Genomic DNA, 25,238 nt, shown 5'->3' on the forward strand with positions numbered 1-25,238 from the left:
GGTACAGAATTTATAACCACTCAGGCCAGAACTACAAATTACATTAAATTAAGACTAGAATCTGAATGTGATCTGAACTAAGAAGCTCATGGTAAGACCTTGGCCAGTCACCAACTCTCAGCCTAACCTACCTCATAGGGCTGTTGTGAAGATATTATGGAGAGATGGAGAGCCACATGTGCCACCTTGAGCTCACTGGAGTAAAGGTGGGATTTTAAAGGCAGCAGCAAATAATAAATAACTGTACAGATGTTGCTGAAAACGAGAACTGAACACTTTTTGCACAGTCAAAAATACAGGCTGTTAAACATATGCACACAAATAAAGAACACTAAAGGAATAATGAAACTCGCTGATAATTGTTCTTAGTTTATCATGCTCATGGAACAATTGGCTCACTAATTATATTGCACAGGTTACATATCTCATAATCTTAAAAAAATATATGGACTTGAGTTGAACTGATCAGAAGATGAAGGACTACCGCAGTGGAAATAAATGGAAGCCATGGAGCCATAATAGCTTTTTAAAAATTGCTCATATTATTATTATTTGTTTTTAAAAAGGTTTATTTGCTTGCTGTACTTGCTGGTTAAATTTCTACATAATGACAGTCTCCCAAATTTTAGCAATCTACTGCTGTGTAGGTGGTTGCTTTGGAGACTTCCAATTATGTGCTATACACAACTCTGCAGTTGCATACAGTTGCTTAAGGAGGTCTTTTCTGCCCGAATCCTGGGTCATTAGCTTCGAAATGACGAAGAAGCATACAGTAGTTTGGGGAGTTATCTGAGGTTCAATGTGGATAAATTTCTGTCGGTAATCAGCAACCATGTTCCCAAACTTCTTCATGCTTGTGTATTCTCACCAAAGGTGAAAGTATGACCACACCCCCTTCCAACAGTAATGACTATAAGTTCTGACATAGTAGATAAAGTTATGCTTCATAATATGCCAGTGACTGAAATTTTCATACCCTTCTTCTTCTTCTTCTTCTTCTTCTTCTTCTTCTTCTTCTTCTTCTTCTTTGTGTTGCTGGATAAAGTTGCAAATGATTCCCCATCATTTTCTTCTGAAGATTCCCCCAAGTCTTTCCTTCCCTCCTATACCCAAATATTTCCCCCCTGGGACAGCTGTACAAAAACTTAGAACAGAACCAGCATGAAAATAACACAATTCTTTGGAAGACTTGAGCTCTGTGGCCTGAAATGTTTAGCCCGCATCTGTGAGGTTGGGAATGTGCCTGCTGACTCTAGCTCTGTGCTCCTACATAATGATTGTCCTCTCTGCCAAAAGTCCTACACACGCATGCCCCAATTCATGGGGCACTGGTGGAGGAAGAGGAGTGTGGGGGGAGCGCACTGCCCCTGGCAGTGCAATCCTGGTGGGGTGCCATCGCGGCTGGCCCTGCCACTGCAGGCAGCGTGCCCCGCCCCCGGGACGCGTGCCAGCCCCACCCCCACCTGCACTCCGCCCCCCCCCCCCCGTGCCAGAGCATGAAGCTCTGGCACTGTCATGGGGGTGCCAAATGTGCAGCTGACAATGTGTGATCAGACACACAATAGGATGTATGAGTGTGGGCTTCAGTGAAGATGTGATATTGAACACATGGGTGTCAGGTCTGGTGAAGAGGTGGGGTTGGGGAGGGGTTTGGATCCCCAGCCTCCCCAACTGTTTGCACAGGGCACCCACTTATAACTTATGTACAGGAACTTAGATAACACTCTAAGAAATCCTGCATGGGTATAAAGTGGACAAAATAAGAAACTAACATTAACCGAACCATAATTATATTGATCATGTTTATGTGTGTGCTCAATTTCTGGATGGAAATTAAGCATCGAATTTGTCAAACAGTGCTGTACACTCAACTCTCTCTGTGTACATTTATCCAGACTTCCCTTTGTCCTATAGTTGTTATTTTTTCTTTGGTTCCATTGCTTTCCCCAGGAAAACTCACTGTCTACCGCTGAATTGAAACAAACTTGCGGTGATTGGCAAATTCAGCGGTGAGTGGCGGGTTTTCTCAGGGAAAGCAGCAGGACAAAAGAAAAATCTACTACACTACGCTTAGATGTCATGGACCAAATCAAAGTGTGTGTGAAGCTATAAAAGTACAGGGCCTTCACTCAGGTATAACCAGAATAAGCCAAACCACTGTAGTCTTAATACAGGCAAAAGCACTATGAGTTATGTAACAAAGAAAAATCTAAGCAGCCCAAAGGATTCTCATTTAATTGTGGTGTGTGCGTATTGTAGTGGACAGTAGGCTTTTAAAATTGTTTTTAGTTCATACAGTCCTTTCTATGGGTCATTCGATGTGAGGTGCTAATTTTATGGACAGTTGCAGTGGACAGTGTTGGGTAAGGAGGACTTGGTTTCAAAATCCCTTTTCAGCAGTCATGCTCATTGGGTGCGTCTACCTCACAAGATTGTTGTTTGCATAAAAGAGAGGACATGCCTCAAGATCCTTTGAGGGTGTATAATAGAAGGATCTGGCAACTTCTGTTTCAGTGTATCTGAAGAAGTGTGCATGCACACGAAAGCTCATACCAAGAACTAACTTAGTTGGTCTTTAAGGTGCTACTGGAAGGAATTTTTTTTTATTTTAATAGAGTACCAGTACTTATTAAAAACCAAGGGGACAATATAACCCCTGTGCAATTGTGAATGTTAGGAAAGGAGCATTTCCCGCTCTGATATCCAGAGCTGTTACCTTTTAGGAGGGATAGGTAAGATGTAACGTTTACAGGATCCCTCTCCATTTCCCCTCAAACTGCATCTTGGAATGAGGCCGAAAGAGGAGTCCTGCCACCGTGTAACCTTCCCCACAGCTGCCAGGCAGGGAGATCCATCAAATGCTCATAACGTGTGAGCGAACCCTGGCACGAGAATTTCCGAAAGCCCTCTGATTCCAGACAAAAGAACAGCACTTTTTTTTCCTTTTCTTTCTTCCTTTTGGAAAGTGAACGGAGGGGAAGTGGGCAGGCGGGAGAGAAACCCTTCCCGCAGTTTGAGGGAATTTTCACGGAGGGGGAAGAGAAAGTAGAAGAGCTTTCCTTCTGCGCCTCAGAGGGTCACGGGCAGTTTCGCACCCTTCTTTCGACACGGTTCCCGAGCGCTATTTCTCTGTTTTCTTGTCGCCCTGCTGCCCTGGGAACAGGGAAAATGGAAAATGGAGAAGGAAGCGGGCGCGGGGAAGGGATTTCGGAGCAAACAAATGAGAGCCAAACACTTTTAAAGCAGAAAGAAAGACCCCGGGCATATGGGGAAGGGGTTTATCTGGTCATTTTTATTTATTTAGTTAACAGTTTTCCCGTTCCCTTTGCCCTGGGTCGCTGCGAGGTGATCCCACGCCCCGCAAAGTCGACTGAATTGTTCGGAGGCGCGTGAAGACGGTGAAGAATGGCGGACGGAGTTGGGTTCGCATTTCTCCGTCTTGTGCGCGCGCGCCTGCGCCCTCCCCCTCAGTCCCCGCCAGACCCTCGGAAGTTCAACTTCGGAGGCTTCTCTGCGCCGCCGTCCCCCCTCACAACTGCCTCCTTCGCCGCCTTCTTCTTCTTCTTTCTCCTCCTCCACTTGGCGAGCCGCACTTGCTGCTCGGCTCTCGCACCCGCCCAGTGTGGGTGGTGGTGGCCCTCCTGCGTTTTGCTATCCCGAGTCGGCGGCGCTAGGCGCGGGCAGCTTTTTACACACACAAAGGAGAAAGGGAAGAGGCAGGCAGGGAGAGGGGGGGGGGAGGCAAAAAGCCGGCGACGAAACTTTGCGCGGGGCTGCAGCTCGCCGCCGCCTACCCTGCCCAGCGCGCCGAGAGGGGAAGCCGGCCGCCAAAGCCTTCCCCCGGAACGAGCGGCGAGGCGAAGCCGCCTGCTCGTCTGCGGCGCCGCGGAGGGGCTGGCGAGGAGGCGCTCTCTGCCAGTGGGCGGACAGCACCCAGTGGGGACCCCGAGATGCAGCCGAGCCTCCTGCCTCGCTGCGGGGCTGCCCCAAAGCTCCCAGCCACCGCCGGCTGAAGTGATCCAGCGCTCCCTGCCGCCGCCAGATCGAGCCCAAAGCTTTTGCACGAACACCCACCCACACCCCCGCGCCGCTGCTTTCTCTTTCTCTCCCCCTCTCCTCCCCAAAGCCGTGCAGCCGCAAGCAGCTCAAATGGAGTGGAAAATGGCCAGTGGTGGCAGATCGAGCCTTTAGATTATCTCCTTCACGTTCGGTACTTAGCTGTCTCTAATCTGCTTTTATTTGCCAGAAGCCCCCCTCCCCTTCCACCAGCTCGGGCGGGTGGCGGCGGCGAGACACAAGAAGCGGGGTGGTGGGGAAGAGAATATAGATATATATGTTCCCCCCATATTTTTGGCTGCCGCCGCTTCTATACATGATAATATGTTTATATGATTAGCTGAGCCCAGCGGTGGGGAGAAGAGAGAGAAAGAGAGGGGGTGGAGATTGGAGGAAGAGGTGGAGGCTGGAGGTGGCTCCAGTTCAGAGCTAGTGGAGAGTCCGTGTCAGGACTTCGCAATCCCCAGTCACACACTGAGAGAGAGGTGCATGGACGAAAGGGAGCTGGCAATACAATCACTGGGATTTTTCTTTTTTTTTTTTTTTAAGGGCGATTTCACTCGCCCCCCGCCCTCCTTTCCCTCTCTGTCTCTCTTCCTTTCTCTCCCCATTGCTTTGAGCGACCAGCTTTGCTCTTGATCTCCGTTCACGGGGCAGCGGCGGCGGCAGCAGCAGCGTCGAGGAGAGAGGAGAAGCAAGGAGGAGGAAAAAAAGCGAAGCTTGAAGAAGGGCTGGAACTGGATCCTGCCAGAGGCCAGGATGCCATCCAGGGAGATGTAAATGAGGCCGACGAGGACGACGGAGAGAAAGGGGGCTTTTCTTCCCGATTTCCCCTCTCGCGCGCGTGTGCCTGTGCTTTGCAATCGCAGCGCCTTCTCCCCACTTCGCCTCCCCGCCGAACAATTGAGTTGATTCCGGCTGCTCCTGTTGGCGTCGCCTTCTTTCCCCCCCATCCATCCCAGTCGCCTAGAGAAAAGAGAGAGGACTCCAGGGCTGGTCACATCCAAGACGGTGCTTGCACCTAGCGCTCTTTTGTTGTGGTGCTTTCTGATCGACCAAAATAATTGTTTCGATTTTCCTTTTGTTTTACCTCCCTCCTTCTTCGCTCTCCTTCCCCCACCCCAAACATTTATTTAAAGGAGTGCGAGCGTGCTTTTGAGAAGGAGCCGCGCGCGTTGGGACCTGGAGTGTGTGTGGGGAAATGTTGACTTAACCTCTCGCCGAGCCCCTTCGGCTGCCTGGGCTCTTTTTTTTTGCTTGGACGGAAGGGAGACGAGCAGCCTCCTGGTGTGCGTTTTGTCCCAGCCCAGCGAGCTGCGAAGCCAGCTGCTTTCCTCGCCTTTCTTCGCTTCTTCCAGCTAGCCCAGCGCTTTTTCCTTGACTTGCCCGGCGATCCTCCACCACCTTCCTCTTCTGGCTTTTGTGTTTGCTGGCGCGCCCCCCCCCCCGGGCCAAAACATCGCCTTTAAACAACAAACAACAGCAACCGCCACCTTGTGATCAGAAAGGGGTTCAACCTGTACCCCCTTTCCCGGGGCACCCCCAGATGCAAGAGGAAGCCCGGCCCGGCTTTGGCTGCGAACCCAAAGGTAAGCGTCTCCCTCCCTCTCGGTGTGTGCGGATTATTCGTGGGTGAGATGCTTCTTTCCCACTTGCAGGACCTGTTCGCTTACTTCGATCGCCCCCTTTTGCAAGCCATTTGCATGCAAGGGGACTGCTTACTTTGCAGGAGAGGTGTGTGTGTGTGTGTGTGTGTGCGTCGGGGATGCGGGAGAAATGCTCTGTAGAGCCTCAGCCCTAACCCCCTTTTCCCGCTATGGGGAGGGAATTCCTCCAATAAATCTGTATCGAACTGTTTTCCGTCCTATGCATTCTGATAAACCGCCCCCCCAATCTTCCATCACCTGGAAAAAAGAGAGCTGTGCGCGCGGCATAAACCAAAGTGTGTGTGTGTGTGTGTGTGTGAATGTATATGGGAAGGGAGAGGCATGGGGTGGTCAACACTCAGGCATGGGGAGGCTCGCGATGGCCCTTTTACTTCCTAGATCTTCCTCCCTGGGCAAAGGCAGATCGGATGAGGGTTTAACTCTGAAGCTGGGGTCTTTCCCGGGCAAGTGGAGGGTGGGAAAGAAGGTGACCTGAGAGCGTAGTCACATGTGAAGCGGCGCAGGCTCTGGGGTGGCGATCCTCGAGGGCCTTGGCCTCTTGAAGGGCTGAGAGTCCGGCTGGAGGAGGAGGAGGACGACCAGAGGCAGTTTTTTCCCGAGGGCTGTGCGGGCCTGTGATCAGACCCAGCGAGAGCGCGCGCGAGGATTTCCCCCTTGCGCCGCGCGCAGCGGGGCGGACCTGCGCTCCTCCCGGGGATTTGGCGAGAGGTCAGTCAGTCCGCCGGGCTGTTGCAGGCCACTTTCGCTCGGGGTTCCCCCTCTTCCAGCCTATCCTCCCTACCCACCCCCCGGCCGCTCGCCACGCAGATCATCCGCCACGCGAAACCCCCGCCTGGCATGTAAGCTCCCTCGAGAACCGCCAGCAGCTCAGATGCTGGGCGAGTGGGTGGGTGGAAGGCAGAGAAACCTCTCCCGGCTTGCTAAACTTTCCCGATCCTCAAGAAAGACTGTTGCTCTGGTATTGATTTGACTGGTCTTCGGGTCCCCCTTAAAAAGAAATAAAGTGCGCAAGGTGGGATTGCAGAAAGTGCTCAAGCCATACTTAATACTTAACGCGAAGGACATTTTTATGGGGATTCCAGAGGACTTTCTTTACCAGCGAGTGTGCCCAGACTTGTGGGTGTAAAGTGACCTGGGACTGGAAGTCTGTTTGGGGTTGGGGCGTACACATTGTCTCCTGTTTTGCAGCTCTTATTTCTCCCATGGAAAGAAATTAGTGTGGATTTGTGGAGCGGGAGAGGGGTTTCTTTAGGAATCCTACTTCTCTTAGGGGTGGGGGGTGGGGAATAACCTCCAAAGAAGGCTTGCAAGTCTCTGGCTAAAAGCAAGAGCCATCTGGATCCTGTTATTGGAGCAAGCTTTTCTCTTCTTTCTTCCCTTTGCTCCAGCATTCTTTGCTATGTGTGTGACCAGCCAGGCAGCCTCCTCACTCTGGGTGCTTTTAGAGTAGAAAGCCTGGTGGCTGATTTCATTCATCTGGCACACTCTCTCTCTCTCTCTCTCTCTCTCTCTCTCTCTCTGTCTCTCTCTGTGTGTGTGTGTGTTTGTGTGTGTGTAGCAGGCCCCTACCAAGTCGTCTTCATGAATTCAAGTGGCCCGCTGAGAGGAAAAGTTGCAGCCCTTTAAGTAAATAATGACTTGTTGCACTTTTATTTTCACTAAAGCACAAGGATGGAGGAGCAGCCTGACTAGCTCCCCCCCACACACACCTTGCACGAGACTTGCAAATAGTAATGAATTATAATCCTTTGCAGTTGTGGCTCTTGAGGGGAGGAAAAAAGGAGAACCTGTGCTCCATTTCTACTTGTTAGGGATTTAGGACCACCTGGGGACAAGTGGCGTGTTGGAAGATGCTTTTGAAAAGTGTAAGCTAAAGTTGTGATTTATTGTAGCATCTTGGGGGTGGGAATCTAAGTGGGAGAAGTGTTTGGATACAGTTCTGGTAGCCTGAAAAGCCGCCTTCTCTTAGACTCAAGGTGTGAGGGATTTCTTCCATAAGGTGGTGTGTGTTTGTGTGTTGACGATACCCTGTAAAAGACTCTGGATTTTTGCTTTGTAATTAATAATAGACTCTTATAAATCTGGTGGTGGTGGGTTTTGGGCACAATTGCTTTGGCAAACCGATCTTCATCTTGGGCTTCAGGTGTATGTTGTTTATCTTCCCCTTAAGAACATGTTCTTAGAGCATTCTGCAGAACAAATGTTCTGTTGTTTGGTTTCTTCAGACACTCTGATTCCCTCCCTTTTGTTGCCTGTCACTAAAAGAGGTGCCATTTCACATCATTCTGCACAAATTGTTTGAATTAATGCAAGTGTGAATTCTTACCGTTTGAAGGGGGCTATTAGCATATCAAAGGTTTCTTAGCTTTCAGCTCAATTGAGAAAACTTCAGCCTGTCTTCCATTTGCTTCCAAAGCAGAGGCCCAAAGGGCAGTGGGGGGATTGTAAAGGGGTAAAAGGGGGAGGTGGGCTTGGGTTATGTTTCTGAACTTTTACTGTTTTGTAATTATGCCAGCGAAGAACATAGTCTGTATGCTGCAGGCTCTTGCAAACAGCCAAACAATTATATTCTATTGATTAATGGTTTGTTCTAAGGGGGGAAAAGGGTGACCTTTTTTCCGTGGCAGCCACTGTTTCATAGTTTCTGGTGTCTCCTATCTTTTCTGTTAGTGGGATTTGCAAGGCCTTTTCTTTTGGACTCACACTTTGGATATGGCCTGCACATTATTTCATTAGGGGGCCTGAATGGAAAAGAACTTCTAATTACTTCAAAAAAAACCACCCTACAAATGAATCTTTGAAAGAAAAGACCACTCAGTTGCAAACCTTTGAAGAAAGCACACGTTTCTTCTCATACATAATACAGGAATGGCAGATGTTTTTTATTCCATAGGGTGTGTTACAGATTTTAACATTCTATTTATTTGTTATGGTTAATTTCCAAAGAATAAGAGAATAATTAAAATGCCTTCCTGGATATATATTTTTTAAAAGCCTCCAGTCAGTTTTGCATAGGTTATCTACAATCATGTGCTGTAGCTTTTGTTGCTATTGTTGTCCTCCTCAGTAGAAGTAGTGTTAATGCATATTCTTTAAATAGCTGTGGCAAGGACTGGTCCTGGCAGTGTAGTTGCAGAATATTCATCATTGCATTTTAAGTCAGTTTATGTTGCTGCCACATTTACGTAATTTTTGATTCATTAGCTACTCCTGTTTTTTTTCCTGTTTGCAAAGAGATATGCCTCTTTCATTATTTTTAAAAAAATCAATATTTGTAATCTGGCAGACCAGTAGCCAAGCAGAATGCAGCACTCCTTCAGTAAATTGGGCTGCTTTCCAAACAGTAGATTGTTCATAGGTTGTGGGGGAGCGATGAAGTTTGGTAGGTCTCTTTTATCAAGCTAAACAAAATGAACTTTCCCAGTGTATTCTAATACCTCTTGGTTGCTCCTCTTCTTCTTCTGTAAATCATATGTATCTGTTCTACTGATATTGTAACTTTATTTCCATGGCTCCAGTGGTTAGTTTTGGGTGGGAAAAATAGGTTGTTAAAGCAGGAGAATTGTTTTGCTATCCATAATAGTCTATTTTTAGTTTACTATCACTAAGAAGCTGGGCTGCTTGGAAGCCTTGAAGAAAACAATGAATTGTGCAGGGGTTTGTTTTTTTTTTTAAAAAAAATCCTAATTTTAAATGGTGAAGAGCAATTCAGGGTTTTGTGGATGGAGATCTTTTAACAGTCCTAAAATGGGGTATCATTACACTGAGGTGATTTTCACCAGTTTATTTACTCTTAATGCCTTCAGTTGCTTATAGCAGTACCTTTTGGTGGTATAAATGGAACATATTGATGCAGTTGTCATTACGACACTTAAGTTACTTTTAACTAGTCTGCTTTGGACATAGAGTGCTGTAAAGAAAGTACATTACATGCTGTAAAGGAAGTACAGCCATTAGAGATAATCTAAAAATTGTCTTGGAAATGTTGCACTTCAGTTTAAATGACGGTGATCTCGAAATTCGACAAATTTCTATAAAAATGCCACAGAAGGAAGACTTTCAGCAATTCATAAGACAAAATTGGACCACTTAGACAGAAATTAATGTGCTACAGCCGTGCTTCAGCTGCCATTTTCAATCACAGTGGGTCACTATGTGTTGGCAACAGCAACTGAACATAGATATTCAGTTGCTCTGGCAGCTAGAGCTGGAGAAATCAGGATATTGAATCAACGTGGGGTAGCACAAACCAATTAAAGCAGGTTTTGACTTGAGATATTCTAATAAACAGTTATTTTTTTCCTCTGTCACATTTGGCTCCCCTATTCATTAATGGGCCAACATCAAAGAAAGCAGCCAAGCTTCCAAATGTTATAAAAACCAATACAAAGATATAGATGTTGCATGTAGTCTTGGAAGTCTTAATTTAAGGCAAGCAGTTGGAGTTTTTATTGCAGCAATTTTCACAATCAGCAGAGACATTAACACCAGGCTTCTGGGTGTTTTCCTTCTTTAAAATGAGCAAGAGGAGAGCATTAAAAAAGCAAAGTTTGCTTAGCAGTTAGTCCATAATTTGAACACTTCAGAAGCTGCCGCCATGTTTCATTTGTCCCTTACAGCTTTCAGTGACAACATATCAGCAATGGAAGTTACTAAGATGGGGTAAGATCCAGTCAGGGAACCACATATAATAGTGCAATACATACTTAAAATACTACAAACTGGCATGTCACTGTTTTTACTTGTTTTACATAGCATAATTGACACGAACAAATAATGTTGAAGAATTTGACAGGCATAATTCCCCCCCCCCCTTAAGGATATATTGCACTTCCTGGTAAAACATTTCACGCAAGTATAATTTTGGGGAAACTATATAGTTAACACTGGAACAAGCTACCTTTCAGAAGAAGGTGTGTGCATTGCAAAAGAAATTACACAGAAATTACTGTTTTGTTTTTGTTTAAAATAGCCAACCCCGCTCCCTGGGATTTAAAAAGCCTTTCCCCCCCTTTAAACAACATGGATTTTCCATAGAAACCAGACTTTATTTGAATGGAGTGTCAAATGGCTGTTTGTGGGATCTGTCTTTGCGGGGGGGGGGGGTGGTTGCCCTTTTTGTTATAGTGAAGTCTCAGGAGTTGGGGGTTATTTTGTTTTGGATGTCTGCAAGATGGCAGTTAAAAATAAGTTGCTAAAACTGCTAATGACTTTTCCAAATGAAAGATAGGAAGCAATAGTTAAACCCAACTGTACTTTTTAATTCGTGCGTAGGAGCAGAAACAAGTCCGTTATTTTTCATAGGAAATTTAGCGGAATTATCATTAGTCATGCTACTTATACATGTCACATTACACAGAACTGTTTTCTATTCTTATTTTGAAGATTTGATGCTACATGTTTGAAGAGAGAGGCATAAGCTTTTCAGTTTCCCAGGAGCACATGTGCACTCTTAAACATAGCATGCTTAATTTTTTTCTGATTGTTGAAAAATAGGATAAATGTCATTATAATGGAACTTCCAGGCAGATGGAGCTGATGATATTTGGGAATTAATAAGAGTTTATTCTGTTATCTCCTCTTGATCAGTTAAAATATTAGTTCATTTCCTTTCTGAAGAATTCTCCTACATAAACATTGTCTGTCGAAGCTGATCATTTTTATATCAGCTTAGTTACATGGTAATTCATTGCTTCCTATAGCATTATTTTTATTTTTAGTGGTGACTGCTGAAGTTCTCTCCCTCTCTCTATTACACACACACACACACACACACACACACATTCCTTAACAAGTACTAAAAGATAAGCGACAACCTGATGCACTTAAAACTATGAGTTGAGTCTTTTAAGGAAAAACATTGTTGATCAGACTCTGGAATTATAGTGCAGGCAAGGTTGTGGCTCATTATCTTAAACGGAGCATTTTATGGGTCAAAGAAGCAATATATAATTTGCATGTGCTATTATTTTTCCTCCCTTGTGGTATTTGTCAGGCGTTAAATGCTTCCAACTGTACAGAAGCCTGTTATTTTCCGCCCTAAATTTTATTCAGAAAGGCACACTAGTCAAGAACATTGTAGTCTTGACTAAAAGTAAACACAGGGCCTGACACCTGCAGATAAAAGTGCAGCCTGCTGCAAAATAAATAAAATGAATGCTATTGATTGCTTTGGCAGCACAAGCCAAACTTAAATACAATTTGTTTAATTACAACAAAAATGAAGTTTTATGAAGTAGTATACTTCATCTTTGTAGAAGATTTTATGTGTTGTGCGCTGGTAAGTAAAATCCCACCACGCTTGTATAATTTTGCTCAATTATCAGAGCAACTAAGAGGGAAAATCAATTATACTGAAAAACCACAGAAATGAGATTACCTTGTTAAGTAGCATCTTGCCAGCAATGTATGAATTCCCTAGCATTATCAAAAGTGGCCATATAGAGGCTGCACACCTGTGCCCACTTACATGGGAGTTAGCCTCATTGTGAGCACAGTAGGATTTACTTCTGAGTCAGCATACATAGGATTGTGCTCTTAATGCACCAAGAATATAGTGTAATCTACCGTATATGCAATAGCATGTAATTTTGCTACATTTTTCTACTGTAGGTGGTTGTTGCTTTTCTCTGTGCAGGAGCACAAGTGGATAAGTCAACTAATAGAGCATTAACTTTCCAAAAGAAATGGAATATACGCTACAATCCTATACACTCTGACAGGTAAGCCCCATTGAACTCAGTAGGGCTTGCTTCTGCGTAAATGTATATATTTGTCATAGACGTGTATAGGATTGCATTGAGTATGGAAAATGGTCGCACCACCCATTTTTTTGTTTTTTACCTGTATATCTTCCTTGATTTTGTAATGGAAAAAAATATGAAAACCTCAGTAGGTGTTTCATGCAAGAATAAAGACCAAATATAGAAAAGTACATTACTTTGTAGGGTGACAGTAATAGCATCCATTTCATGTCTCCAGCGAAGAAAAACTCACTTAAGATACAGTTGTTCGCCTTTTTAAAAATAAAATATATGTATGATGATGTGTTAGTGATATTTTTCTGTTTTAAAAATGATTGCATATTTCTGTAGGCTCTCTGTGTTGTAATACTGTAGTTTGAAAACATTGCCTCTGCCTTTTGTACAGAAAGCTAGAATTTGTCTTTTTCATTTGTTGAACGTCTGCCTCTGTGTAGTTTCCTGATGCACACACAATCTTGCTACCCTGAGTACAGCCAGCTACAAGGGGCAGGCAACATAACAGTTTAAAACCGGTGGACCATTTGTAGGTCACAAAGTCATCATGCTAGAATTTCTGAATAAAGTGACTGAGAAGGGGAAGACAAATGCCACTTTGAATGGAGATGTTTAAACCAGACCTCTGCCTCAGGGTAAAATTTAGGTATGTTTTAGCCCGGATGTAATGTCTCCCTCTACAGAGCACAGAATTAATCATGGCCTGACAACAGAACGTGTGCTGAGGGAGAAAAGGGGACCTCTTGTTGGCGAACAGCCTATAATTTGAACCTTATAAACATTAAAATATACTTGGGCATTTAAATGATTGCATGTTGGTTCTGAATTGCGTTTGCTCTGGACAGCTTATTTAAGCACATTTTGTAGTTGGTACAAACCTGGGTAGCGAAACACACACACACTGTGTCAAATGCGATGCGTGAATTGTGACTTTTCCCTGTGTGAAATATTTGACACTGATCATAGGAAATGGATCCAGCCTCCCCACTGTAAGTATTACAGTGTTTTTGAAGAAAGGGAAAGCCATCAATTAGACATGCATGCGGCCTCTGAAGAAACAATGCTTGTTTTTTGTTATTTTGTATTTAGGTACATGGATACAAAAGGAAGCGAAGTTCTAATTTTTAAAGACATAATGCAGCCAAATGTTTTTTGTAACCAATCTTTAGTAGCTACATATAGCACTTTTAGTGTACAAAACACTTTACAATGTTGCTTATTTTTGCAAGAGGCAAGGAGAAACTACATCTCCTTGCACTGTAGTTTTCATGTTTTGCCCACAATCTCCCGTTGTTTTTTTTTAAAAAAAGAGAATTAATTTGAGTTATAATTCCAGTATATCAAGCAGATTCTCATTCTGCTTGACTAGTGTTTATGGTAAAAGGATACTTTTTATATACATTTGCATGCTTTACATTACTTTCTATTTATATATAAATGTTTTTGTCCGTTTCAAGATTTTTTCTAGGAGATTTTGGGGGATAAATGGGGTAAAACTGCTGTAGGATACCCCAGCATGTGAGGCTTGCTACCTCTTGCTTCATTTTGTGTGAATGAGAAGGAGTAGTAAACATTGTCAGATGCTGCTTTTCTCAAAACAGTAAGGCTGAAGGACAGTAATACATTGAATATAAATACTGGTTCTAAACTCTAATATTTTAAATATTTTTTGCCATGTTCAGGAGAGAAATGCTTGGCATATGGATGTAGAAATTAGGAAATGATTCTAAGTCAAGGGGAACACATTCTGCTATTTTGATACTGGATTCACGTTTTTGTGGGTTCTAAAATTTGTTATTTTGAATAAAAAAAATACTGGGCACTATGTTTATGCTGTTGTCGTTACCTATATTGCTTGAGTTGCAAAAGTTTTGAATAAGAGCTATTGTGCAAATCAGCGTATTTCAGAAATAATATCCTAAGTGGGTATAGGATAGCAAACTTAGTTGTCTGCATGTTCTTAGTTTGGAGAATACATAATAACAATTTTGAGCAATTAGTTATGCTTTACCAGTTGATACTCTATTTTTTACCATTTGATTTGTTCCCTTGATGCAAAATTCATCCCCATATTTAAATAGGTGCTTTTATTCTTTCTTTTAACTGTGTGTTGCGTCTGCTGTAGATATTTTTTCATATGAGTCAACACCTCGGAATGATTATTGCTCTGCTTCTAGACGGCGGAATACTTTCACTTCCATTACTGCCAAAATTGTTCTTTGCTGCTGGGGAAATGGATGACTGTTTTTTAAAAAAGAATTCTGAGATTTCTACTTAGTTGCTGATAAGGTATATGGAGAGTTGAAACTGGGATGAAACTTTGGCTTGATGGGAGCAAGGTTTAATTGGAAACAGACCTCCCTCTGGGCTAAGTCCAGCAACTTAAGACCTCTAGGACATGGCCCTAGGCCCTAGTGCTTTTGAAGAGGAGCAGTGTTCATAGTTTCCCCCCTCTAAATAATCATAGCTCACCCCACACTTCTGGCAATAGGCCATAGGACTACCAGACATAGGGTGTCTTTCAGAAAGCTCCAGGTCCCAGAAGTCCTTTTGTTTTGCTTTTCCAAATTAATCACCTGAGCATGTAGCACAAAAGAAGAAACAGCCAGCACCTAAAATCATTACATTTCCCACTGGCATGCCAACAATTTCTGTCATCTCCTTCCACCCATGGACAGTGCATACCATAAGAACTTGTACATGTGTGAGAGATTAAGACAGAGAAGGCAACTCTGCCAAGCTTGTTCAGCTCTTGCCTCTTTCCATTTAAAATATTGCTGGGTGGCATCTTTTCTGGCAAGCTCAGGAGCTGGATTTCATGATGGAACATGATTGTTGACGTGAGTCAGCCATTGTTTTTGCCCTGTCATGGCTTAATGCAAGATTTCTTCCCTCCTTTCTTTGGCCAGGATAGCATGAAAGGACCTTGCAGCCACACTGCAAGTTAACGACCCAGACTCTCTTTGATCTGGGTAAATAAAATGGGTCCACAAACAACCCTCCCCCCCCCACTCCTTGCAAGAGGTATTTCTGTTCCAGTATGTGTAGTCTGGAGGGCTCAGCTATAATTGTGATTGCATTTAGCTGCTGATGAAATATTCCTTGCTGACTGACAAGACCTGATTCGCTTTGTGCTGAGTGCAGGTGCATATTTGGACTAGACCGGTGTCTTTTGAAATCAGTGTAGCTATATTAGCATACGTGGATGGAATAACTGGGTTCTAGTTTTGTCATGTGTACTTACTGAATATGATCTTGCTCAGCTTCAGAAAGGAAAGGTTGGACATAAACTCTTGTTGATAGACAACAGGAAAGGAGAGGAGAGGAAATCAGAGTTATTACAGAGGGACTCGCCCTTTCTGTTTTTTGCTTAGATTTGCAAGAAAACAGTGAAATAGTCTGATTTTTCTCTCTCTCTAAATTTTTTTTATTAAATGTATTTACTTGTGTAGTTTGGATGCTGTGTTCCTTCTCTCAGCACTCACTGTGCCTGAAGCCTTCAAGGCCACATCGTTTGAAGATTACCAAACAGGACCTGCTGATGACAGGCTATGGATTTGGCCACTAGAGGCTTTCCTGTAACAGAGAAGAGTTGCCTATATGCTTGTGTTACAAGCTTTTGAAAGCTCGTTCAGAAAAACATCGTGATTTCTTGATCCTTTCCTAGCCTGCTTTAACCATTTTGCCTTTAAATATTCCTTTCAGTTATTTCTCATCGATTTTTAAAAAATGTACGTTGGTTATCATTTTTACCAGTGCTATCATCATTTATTAGAAACAGCATTTTGGTCTGCATGCTGCACTTCATTTCCTCCCCGGGTGGCAAAGGCCGTATTGTCATCATCTGTGTTGGATTTTCGCCCCTAACCTTGTAGTTCGTGAATTCATCCCTACCCCGGAGGGCAAAATCTCTAGGTTTTATATATTAGTAATTGAATTTCTGAAAGGGTCTTGCCTGGTTTATAGAGGAATTTTATGACAACCCAGAGAAATTGAGCTTGGACATTGAAATCAACCTTGGGTTCATTTTATATTAGACCACAAAGCCTTTCTTGTTTGTAGGAGTGACCTAACAAATGGCTAAGGTAAAAAGTAGAAAACTGGTGCCACTTCAGCTTCACAAATGCTGACGTTACGTAGCAACATAGGGAGCTTCTTCTATACCAGTTTAGACTATTGGTTCATCTAGCTCAGCATTGTCTCCACTGACTCACAGTGGCTCTCTAGAGTTTTGGACTGTGGTTTCTCTCAACCTTGTCTGGATATAATACTAGGGATTGAACCTTGGGACCTTCTTCATTAAAATCAGATACTCTTCTGCTGAGTTACAGCCCTTCTGCAAGGGTTTGGGGTTGGTTCGGTTTGCAATTGTAGTCCAACTGTAGGTTGACTTTGGCTAGCACCTCTGGCACAGTATGGATGGTATCTGACAAAGTCACATACAGAGTGGATCTGTTGACACCAGTGGACTTAAGACAGCAATGACTAAAACTTGTGCACTAATTTCGGTGGGTCTGCGCACCTCACTTAGAGTGATTTAATGGGACTTACTGCCAAGTAGACATGGTTGGGATTGTAGCCAGAGTCAGAAGCCACCCAAAGCCTGAATCTTACTGAGTTTATATCAAACATTGGGTGTGTTCATTTATTATAGCTATACATATCGACGCTTGCCCAAAAGTGTTTTCTGTGATAGTAGAATGGTTTTCTTAGGATGGATGAAAACAAGGATATGACAACTAGTAAATGTTTTCCCCCTGTTGTTTCATATTATGTGCTTATTTTTCTTAAAATACCCATGTTTGTATTCAGTGTAAGTGATACTAAACTTTGAGGTAGCAAGTTAATCCTAATAGGAATAGGTTTTGGCTTATGTGGCAGAGGGACGTTAAACAGAGCCACAGTGCTGTGTTTGTTTATTTTGGTTAAGGAGATGATTTAGCCTGGAAGTGATGACTTGTTTTGGGTGGTCCCTCCACTTCAGGATGGTTCAGTGTTGGTTTTCCCTTTCCCATAAAAGTCTTAATGTGATGTTGAGGGGGGGGGAAAACAGCAGCAGCAGCAGCTTTTACATCTTCGTATGCAGTGAGCTAAAGCTGCTTGCTTAACTGTTTTGAAGGACAAGGATAACTAGATAGAGCCAGCAGGAGATAAAAATGGCCAGGATGCCTTCTTCAGGAGTGACTGATATCAGGTAACTCTTAGCTGTCTGGGAATTCCTTTCAAAGAGTGTCCATTTGTTTGTCTTCCAGTGCTAAATTTTTGCATTTTCTGCATACCTTTTGCTAACTCTTCTTATTACCTGCAGAGGGAGCTTGCATATGAGATAATCAGAATAATCGTGGCTTTTTTTTTTAAAGGACTGCAATTGTTTTTCAGCATAAATACAATGTCTGCTTGTTACAGCATTCTCTGTTGCTTTTGCTCAGATTAGAAGTGTTTTACATGTAAAGTGTGTTCAAGGGTATGCTTTGAGAAGCGCCTACATCGCTGATAGCAATTGGCAAACAATTGTAAATTTAATATGCAAAAAGTGTAAGTGGATGTTAAAATGACATTCCCTTTTCAGATGAAAATACTCTTTGCTTTAAAATTAGGTTTTGTTTTGTTTTGTTTTTTTTAAAAAGCAAACTCCCATGTTAGTAATACTTGCAACTGTATCGGGGGGAGGGGTGGATGTAAAGAATCATTGGCAACCGAAACATCAGTAAATATTCAGAAAATAATTTGTTGCCTTCTTTAAAAATAAATAAAATAAGTTCACAAGCTTCAGGGCTTCCTTAATTTAACTATAGTGTTTGGTATGCTGAGTGGAAAGCTGTGACAATGGGATATTTTCTCACATCTATCTATCTGTCTGTCTGTCTGTCTGTCTGTCTATCTATCTATCTATCTATCTATCTATCTATCTATCTATCTATATTGTTGGTTACATTACAGTTGCCAGGTCAAGTCTTAGTTTTTGTTTTACAAAAAAACATCACTAGTACTATAGCCAACAAATTAGTGTAATGCATTCAACAGCTAAACCTTCAGCATTAAAACGTTTAGGGGTGAAATAAGCTACAGCTCTGCTTACAGTTTAAAAAGGCCGTGGTGGTATAATAATATCAAATTATGAGCTTATTAATAAATAAATATCACCTAAGACATGGGCGCCTTGCATTTGCTAATGTCATCTTTTAAGGTTTAGTATCAGGAATTTGAAGGATGTTCCTGCATGTTTTAGAATTTGAATTATGCATTTTCGGATGATGAAGCCCTTCATGAAACAAGAGAAATGTTAGGGAAATAAATGTGACTTAATATATTGCTTGATGTACAAAGAAGGTAATGGAGATGGCATTGAAATAAGCACTGTTTAGCTCTGAAAAATAATGGTGCTCTATTTTCATTTAAGGTAGTTTGGGAAGTCTGCATGCTATCTGCTGTGATTTTAATATGAAATAGAGCATTATGCATAGTTGCACATTCCATAAAACTGAAGCAGCACTCAGAAACACACTCACTTGCCATAAATCCTCCCAGAAAATTGGTTTGAGAGTTGATTCTTCTGAAGGTTTATTACAATGCCGTAATGTTAAAAATGTGTATATGTGCAGGAGAACACAGGCTTTTATTGTATTTTTGATTATCCTTTTAAACAACTAGCAAAAAGGTTTACTGGTGTCACAAAAGTACACCATCTTGGTGCCGATTCATTATTTATACTGTCTAATCCTTGCTAATGTGAAAAAATCGGCTTGTTGTTGTAACACCAAATGGCCCTTTAAGTAGAGAAACAGTTAAGTAGATCTCCTGTAATAGTATGTTGTCTAATAAAGAGATTTATGGTATTGGCAAGGGCTATTGTATAGGAATTACCATTTCACAGCATGATCATGTGTTATCATAACAACTTGGTACCACATTTATGTGGAACATTTTCATAACAGGGTAAGGATATTAGCCACAGCAATTACACTCCAATAGGATTATGGCGGAAAGACTTATTTGGAATATAGAAATACTCCTAGACGGACTTGGATTGGAGCTGCGGATCTTCTGAAGTTCGATCCACCTTTGCTCTCCTTGGCTGTAGTAAGTATGAAGGATGTCAGAAATACATTTATTCTGCTCATCTGCTTAATAATGCAAAGTCAGATATTTCTTTCATCCTTCTTACTTACGACATAAATTTTAAATTCTGAAATATATTTGCGTGAAACTTTGTGGTTGGGTGTAGAGAGTTGTTTGTCCCAGGGAAGGAGAAATAACAAATGGAGAAGCTGATGACTTACGTGTGGTACAGGAGGGGGGCATCACTGAGAATTCATTCATTCTCAGTGAATGAATGACTGTACACTCTTGGATTTTGCACAGCATTTTCATTGGGATGAATGGGTTGACTCTGCCAAGGGTTGCATATTCTTGTCTAGCTTCAGATGCCTAAAAAGCACCAGCTTTTAATACATAGAATTCATTTCCCTTCTGTTTTTTTGGATGGGATTCTTGGAAAGCCTAGCCAGCTCAGGAACATAGATGTATGTTAATTGAATAGAATAAATATCAGGACATGAAAGTTGTATCATTTCATGCCATTTTGAAAAAGAAGAAATAGGAGGAGCAAAGTTTTGTTTTGTTGTTGCAACTTCTTTTACTAAATGGAAAACAAAGGAACAAAATCCACTGCTGTAAATATTGTAAAGGTGTGGGGGCGGTGTGTGTGTGTGTGTGTGAGAGAGAGAAAATAATTGCTTGTATTAATATGAATGGAATTCCATTCATAGAACGAAGAAAGACTTTACTGCTGCTGCCTCCTGCACCACTTGAAAGCTGCTCCTGTTTGCTTGGGAAATATGCCAGACTGGAATGAGATGTGGTTTGGAGTCTTGCAGCTGAAGGGGAGAATGGGGAAAAAACCCCAGAAACACTTCCATTTGCATGAGTAGATCTGATTGGCACTAAAGCATTGTTAGATCCTAAATATTGTCCCTGGTGTTGTAATATTTGAGGAGGATACATTAACAGGTAACTTCATCTATTATGTATTTGTATTCATACTAGGTTGGATCTAGAGCTCTCTTGCACTGTTGAGAGGGCACAGGGCAAGTTATGCATGCCTGTCTCTGATTCCCTCTTGAAAAGCTGAACTGGAACAACAGTGTGAAAGGTAGTGTGTCTGTGTGGGCTGCCAAGGTGAGGGGAAGTCAGGGAAGAGACCGTAATCTCCCCCTGCTTCATCCATTGGAGACCATGAAAGGAGCCCTTCCATTCACATAAACAGTCTGGACCCAGCCCATTGTACATTTCTTAAGCATTTGGCTTAATTTACAGTCGGATTTCTTAAATAAAGTTGCTTGGCAAACCAACTTAAATTGCCACCTTCTCGAAGTCTCACCACAGTCTTTTATGATCATCTGAGAGTATCCGCCTTAAACCATTAATACACAAAATATGAACTATAAGCAAAATAATGAGTGGTCCAACAACATCTGGAGGAAAGAGATTCCCCATTCCTACATTAGGGCCTGAAAATTTCTCAATGTCTTTCCCACATTCCCAGGAGTTCGTGTAAACTGGATCCTGAGTGTTTTTTAGAAATGCTGCAAAGACTTGCTTGTTTTTGCTATATTTTAATTGCCAGGGCTAAGGGCTAAGCAAGTGTAGAGTAAGTTTAATTCCTTCCCTGTGGTGTATTTTATTCTGCTGATTCTAAGATGGTGTGTTTTTAATTTATTTTTTTCCAGCTGTGGATGGCATGGATAAGTTGAGACGCACCTTTTTAAATAAATTGTAGATAATTGAAAATCAGCATTGTTGGGATGATTTCTGATTAATTAATAATGACTACATAGCCAAAGCATCTGTGCTCTCTCAGAATGCAAATATTATGGTTCAGATCCAGAAATGATGGCACACAAAAATATGCTATGGTCACCAAGGTTGTAAGTGTGAAGGATCAACGGAAACAGACTCAGATGTATTAACATCTAGCCAGTGTGAACATTATTTATTATATACTGTATTGGCCTGAATATAAACAGCGCCTGAATATAAGCTGCACCTTTAAAATTGGAGGGGAAAAAAAAGAAAAAATACCTAAATATAAGCCGCTCCATTCCTCTCTGCTGCTGGCTGCATACTGGGGGGGGGGGGGGGAGAGCTGCACTGTGTTGCCAGTGGCCTTTCGCCTTCCTTGCTCTTTCCCTTCCTGGCCTTGGGGGAGAGGATGGGGGACTATGCACGGGGCGGGCGCTTCTGGCTGCATACCGTAAGGTCGTGAATATAAGCTGCTCGGTCAGAATTTGGGAAAAAAGTGAGGCTTATATTCAGGCCAATACGGTATATATAAAATAAATTCTTTACTAGTCATATTCTACATAAATTATCTGGGTGACAGATAATTAGAACAGTTTAAAGAAACATACAATGCCATCAATCACTATACAGTGTAGTGGCACAAAAATCCAATTAAAGAATAAAATTTTAAAAATGACATGGTCTTAGTTAAGTAGCAATATTCCAGGCCAGTAATGTAAATAATCACAGGAGAGAGCCCCAGACAACATAGTAGGTTAAAACCGCATCTTAACCCAACTACTGTGAAAAAACAGACTGACCAGAGATGAATATAACAATAGTTAAATGGTGTTAGAATTTGAAAAGGTCTGGAAAATTGAACACACACACACACACATTTGCCCATTGCATTAACATAGTTGCCTGGAGACCCCCCCCTTTTTTTTAGGGTGAGCATTCTTTAGGAATATCCAATATGGGAGAACAGAATAACTATATTTTATTGTGGAACATGCAGAAACACATGTGCTTTGATAATCTGCCTCCTCTCTGACTTTCATGTGGCAGAATCCTGAGAAGTAGCACTGATATTGCAGTGTCAAGGGACAGGATATGCAGCAGCGCAGTGTGGCAAATTAAAATCACTGGCCTGTGTTTGATGTCATGCCAAAACCATGCATAAACAAGTCTGCTTGGACTTGTGTGTCCCTTTCCCCTCTCCTTCAATGTGGATGCAAAGGGATGAATAGAAGCACTTCAGCTAGCCCAAATTTGGGGTGGGGTTGGGGTACTATTCATTTAAACTGGTTTGCTGAAACCCCAGTCAAACATATACCGTATATATTTTTTCATCCTGACTTATTAACAAATTATACTTTAAAGCAGGGTTTCCACAGCTTGCATATAGTAAACTCTGGTTAGTTTAAAAGAGGCAGTGGGGTGCTTCTGATCTCTTGGCTGCAAAGGAGGAGGAAATAGACTTGCTCATGTATCCTTTTTTCAGACAGATTTGTATGATGTGCCATGACAAATGGATAGTTGAATGCAGAACTGGAAGTATAAACAAAGTTGATTAAAAGTTGCAATCTTTCGAAAATGTTTGTTTAAAAGTTTTGCTACTTCATGCTACAGGCTGGCATATAATCACATCTATTTGAAGTTTGCGATGGCCAAAGTCTTTATGTTTCGAAAACATTTAAATTGTCAGCTGCTACCTTTTCCATGAGTTGTCAGTAACTGGTATATCACCTATAGATACACAATTTTATTAGAGAGATTAGGAAACCAGAATCGTCGTATGTAATAAGAATTAGTCCTCACATTTTATATTCACCATTATGCTCTGTATAATATTGACCACTGAAATATACATGATTGGGTTTGAGAACTTACATTTAATGTCTACATCTCTGAAAAATAAAAGGACATTTTGTGATGCTTGCCTGGACTCGTGGCTTATAATCTGTGCAACCTGATGATATATGCATGTTTACTCTGAAGTAAGTCACAGTATGCTCAGTGGGACTCAGTGCCATGCAAGTATCCCTAGTAAAAGATAATGCTATGCTGTTACTAACATCTAAGGGAGTATAAGGAAATGTATAATTAAATAGGAGAATTGATGAGCAGGATCCCAATTGAAATTCAGTAACAGAAGGCGGGGGGGGGGGAATAAAACCTCTGTAAAATGCAGGTTTAGACGAATAAATGCAATACTATGTTAAAGGTAGCAAGAGGTAATCTTCTGACATTTTCCAGTCCTTTATCTCCTGCTTCACTTTTTAATACACATCTTTTGCTTAGATCCAAAGTGTTCTTTTGAACTCAGTGAATCTTCCTTCCTGGTACAAGTTTTATTTTTATTTTACAATTGCAGTATAAGAGGAAGACTGTGTCACACTTTATGAAAACGTACAGGCTGTTATCTGCTGTTGTTGTGTATGTGGTTCATTGAGAATAAACAACCTGAGATGTTTACCTCAGTTGCATTTGGGTTTTGTGTGCTTTGCAACAACTGAGCTGGATTATTTTTTTTAATTAGCAGTCTCCTCTTTGGAGGGATCATAAATCTGTCTGTGTGAGTTGTGAGTCTGCGCTGTGGTCGTTTCGCTGGCCCGGTTCGTTTTAAATGATGATGCCCTACTTGCGAGTCACTGTGGGAAAGCATTCGTGTATAGAGGAGTGATCTTTTTGTTTGTTTGGGAGTTTCTTCTCTACCTTTGGAAGAGCTGTGTGGTTATGACTAATAAACACTTTACTATTTGGCAAATGGAATGTAAGTGACCAGGAGCTATTGGTTGAGGAATGGAAAAACCTGCTGCACAGAGTACATCAAAGCAGTGGAGCCTTTGAAATATACCTGTGGATGGAAATTTTTCATTTTAACCTGTCAGCTGCACAGAATACAAATCTCTCTGCTACACAGCAAGGTATTTTGTTAACAACATTTTCCCCCTGAATGTACTATGTCAAAACCGTGATACTTGGAGTCAGGATAGCAATGGGGTGCCTCATAGCGGGTTTTGAAATGATTTGTAGATTAACAAAATGACAATTAATGCTTTACATTTTATCTGATTAGCATTTTTATTCTGATTTTTTTGTGTCTTTGTTTTCTGCCTCTCTTTGCTTAGTGTTTTGGTTTGGGTATAATTGCCGACACAATGTCTTACTCACATCATGTTTTCCTCACTTCTCATGGCATTCAAAATGAGTGTCATTTTCTTGTATTTGGCTGGAAGGAACACCATCTGTATTTCTAGGAGTTAAAAGTCCTGGCTTTACAATATGCAGTGATAGCCATTGGGGTGAGAAGGGGATAGTGGCAGTGGACTGACAGTCAGAAGTGATTGTGTCACTGATGGAACTCAAGGAGAAATGGGTTAATTTTGCAAATGTTTTCACAATTAGTTTGAAAATAATTAAATAATGGAGAGTTCATAAATTTGTTTTGTTTTATACCAGTAGAGGGGTTTTTTTTTTGGGGGGGGGGAGATTTGATATTCCTAGTGCAGATATTTGCTTCATTTTAATTAAAATGTTCCTTCAGCTGAAATTTCCAATATTGTTTGAATTTTAAGATTATTATTATTATTTCACAAAGTTGGTTAGTTCTTTTCTCAATGGCTTATGTATCTTTTTGGACACAAATGATACGAGTGGTTTTAAATTCTTAAAAGTATTGTGTGTCCCATTATTCAATTGCAGCAAAAAGTTGCTTTCTAGAAAAAAGATGTGTTTAGGACTGCAAAACACATGAGCAAAATCATTAGTTATTTCTGAAATTGTATTTCATTTGTTTGTGTGGTTATTGATTTGTAACACCTAACTCCATTTAGTTAGCAATCGAAGGAGTGGTGTAACTGTTACTGCCTTTAAAAAAAATGATAATGATTTTAAGCAATCATTTTTAAAGCACATGATATTATTCTGTTCTGAATTTTTTAATGAAAAACATATGTGTATTTGCCTATAT

At 41.7% G+C, this 25,238-nt stretch overlaps 1 protein-coding gene across 18 annotated transcripts in view; it reads left to right on the forward strand.

Annotated features, from left to right (window-relative positions):
• The window catches only part of ADGRL2 (adhesion G protein-coupled receptor L2), a 250,265-nt gene that overhangs the window by 34,562 nt on the left and 190,465 nt on the right, over positions 1 to 25,238 (forward strand). For 2 of the 18 annotated variants that reach the window (XM_081193656.1, XM_081193657.1), the window contains exon 1: positions 4,177 to 5,645. The exons of 1 other annotated variant lie outside the window; for it this stretch is intronic. The gene's annotated coding sequence lies outside the window, so the exon portion shown is untranslated. Of the gene's footprint in view, positions 1 to 4,175; positions 5,646 to 12,335; positions 12,446 to 25,238 lie in introns of those variants that run through there. 15 more of the 18 variants (XM_081193659.1, XM_081193660.1, XM_081193651.1 and 12 more) reach the window with 13 other exon arrangements.

Source organism: Podarcis bocagei, assembly GCF_964188305.1.
Source record: "Podarcis bocagei genome assembly, chromosome: 5".
NCBI lineage: Eukaryota > Metazoa > Chordata > Lepidosauria > Squamata > Lacertidae > Podarcis > Podarcis bocagei.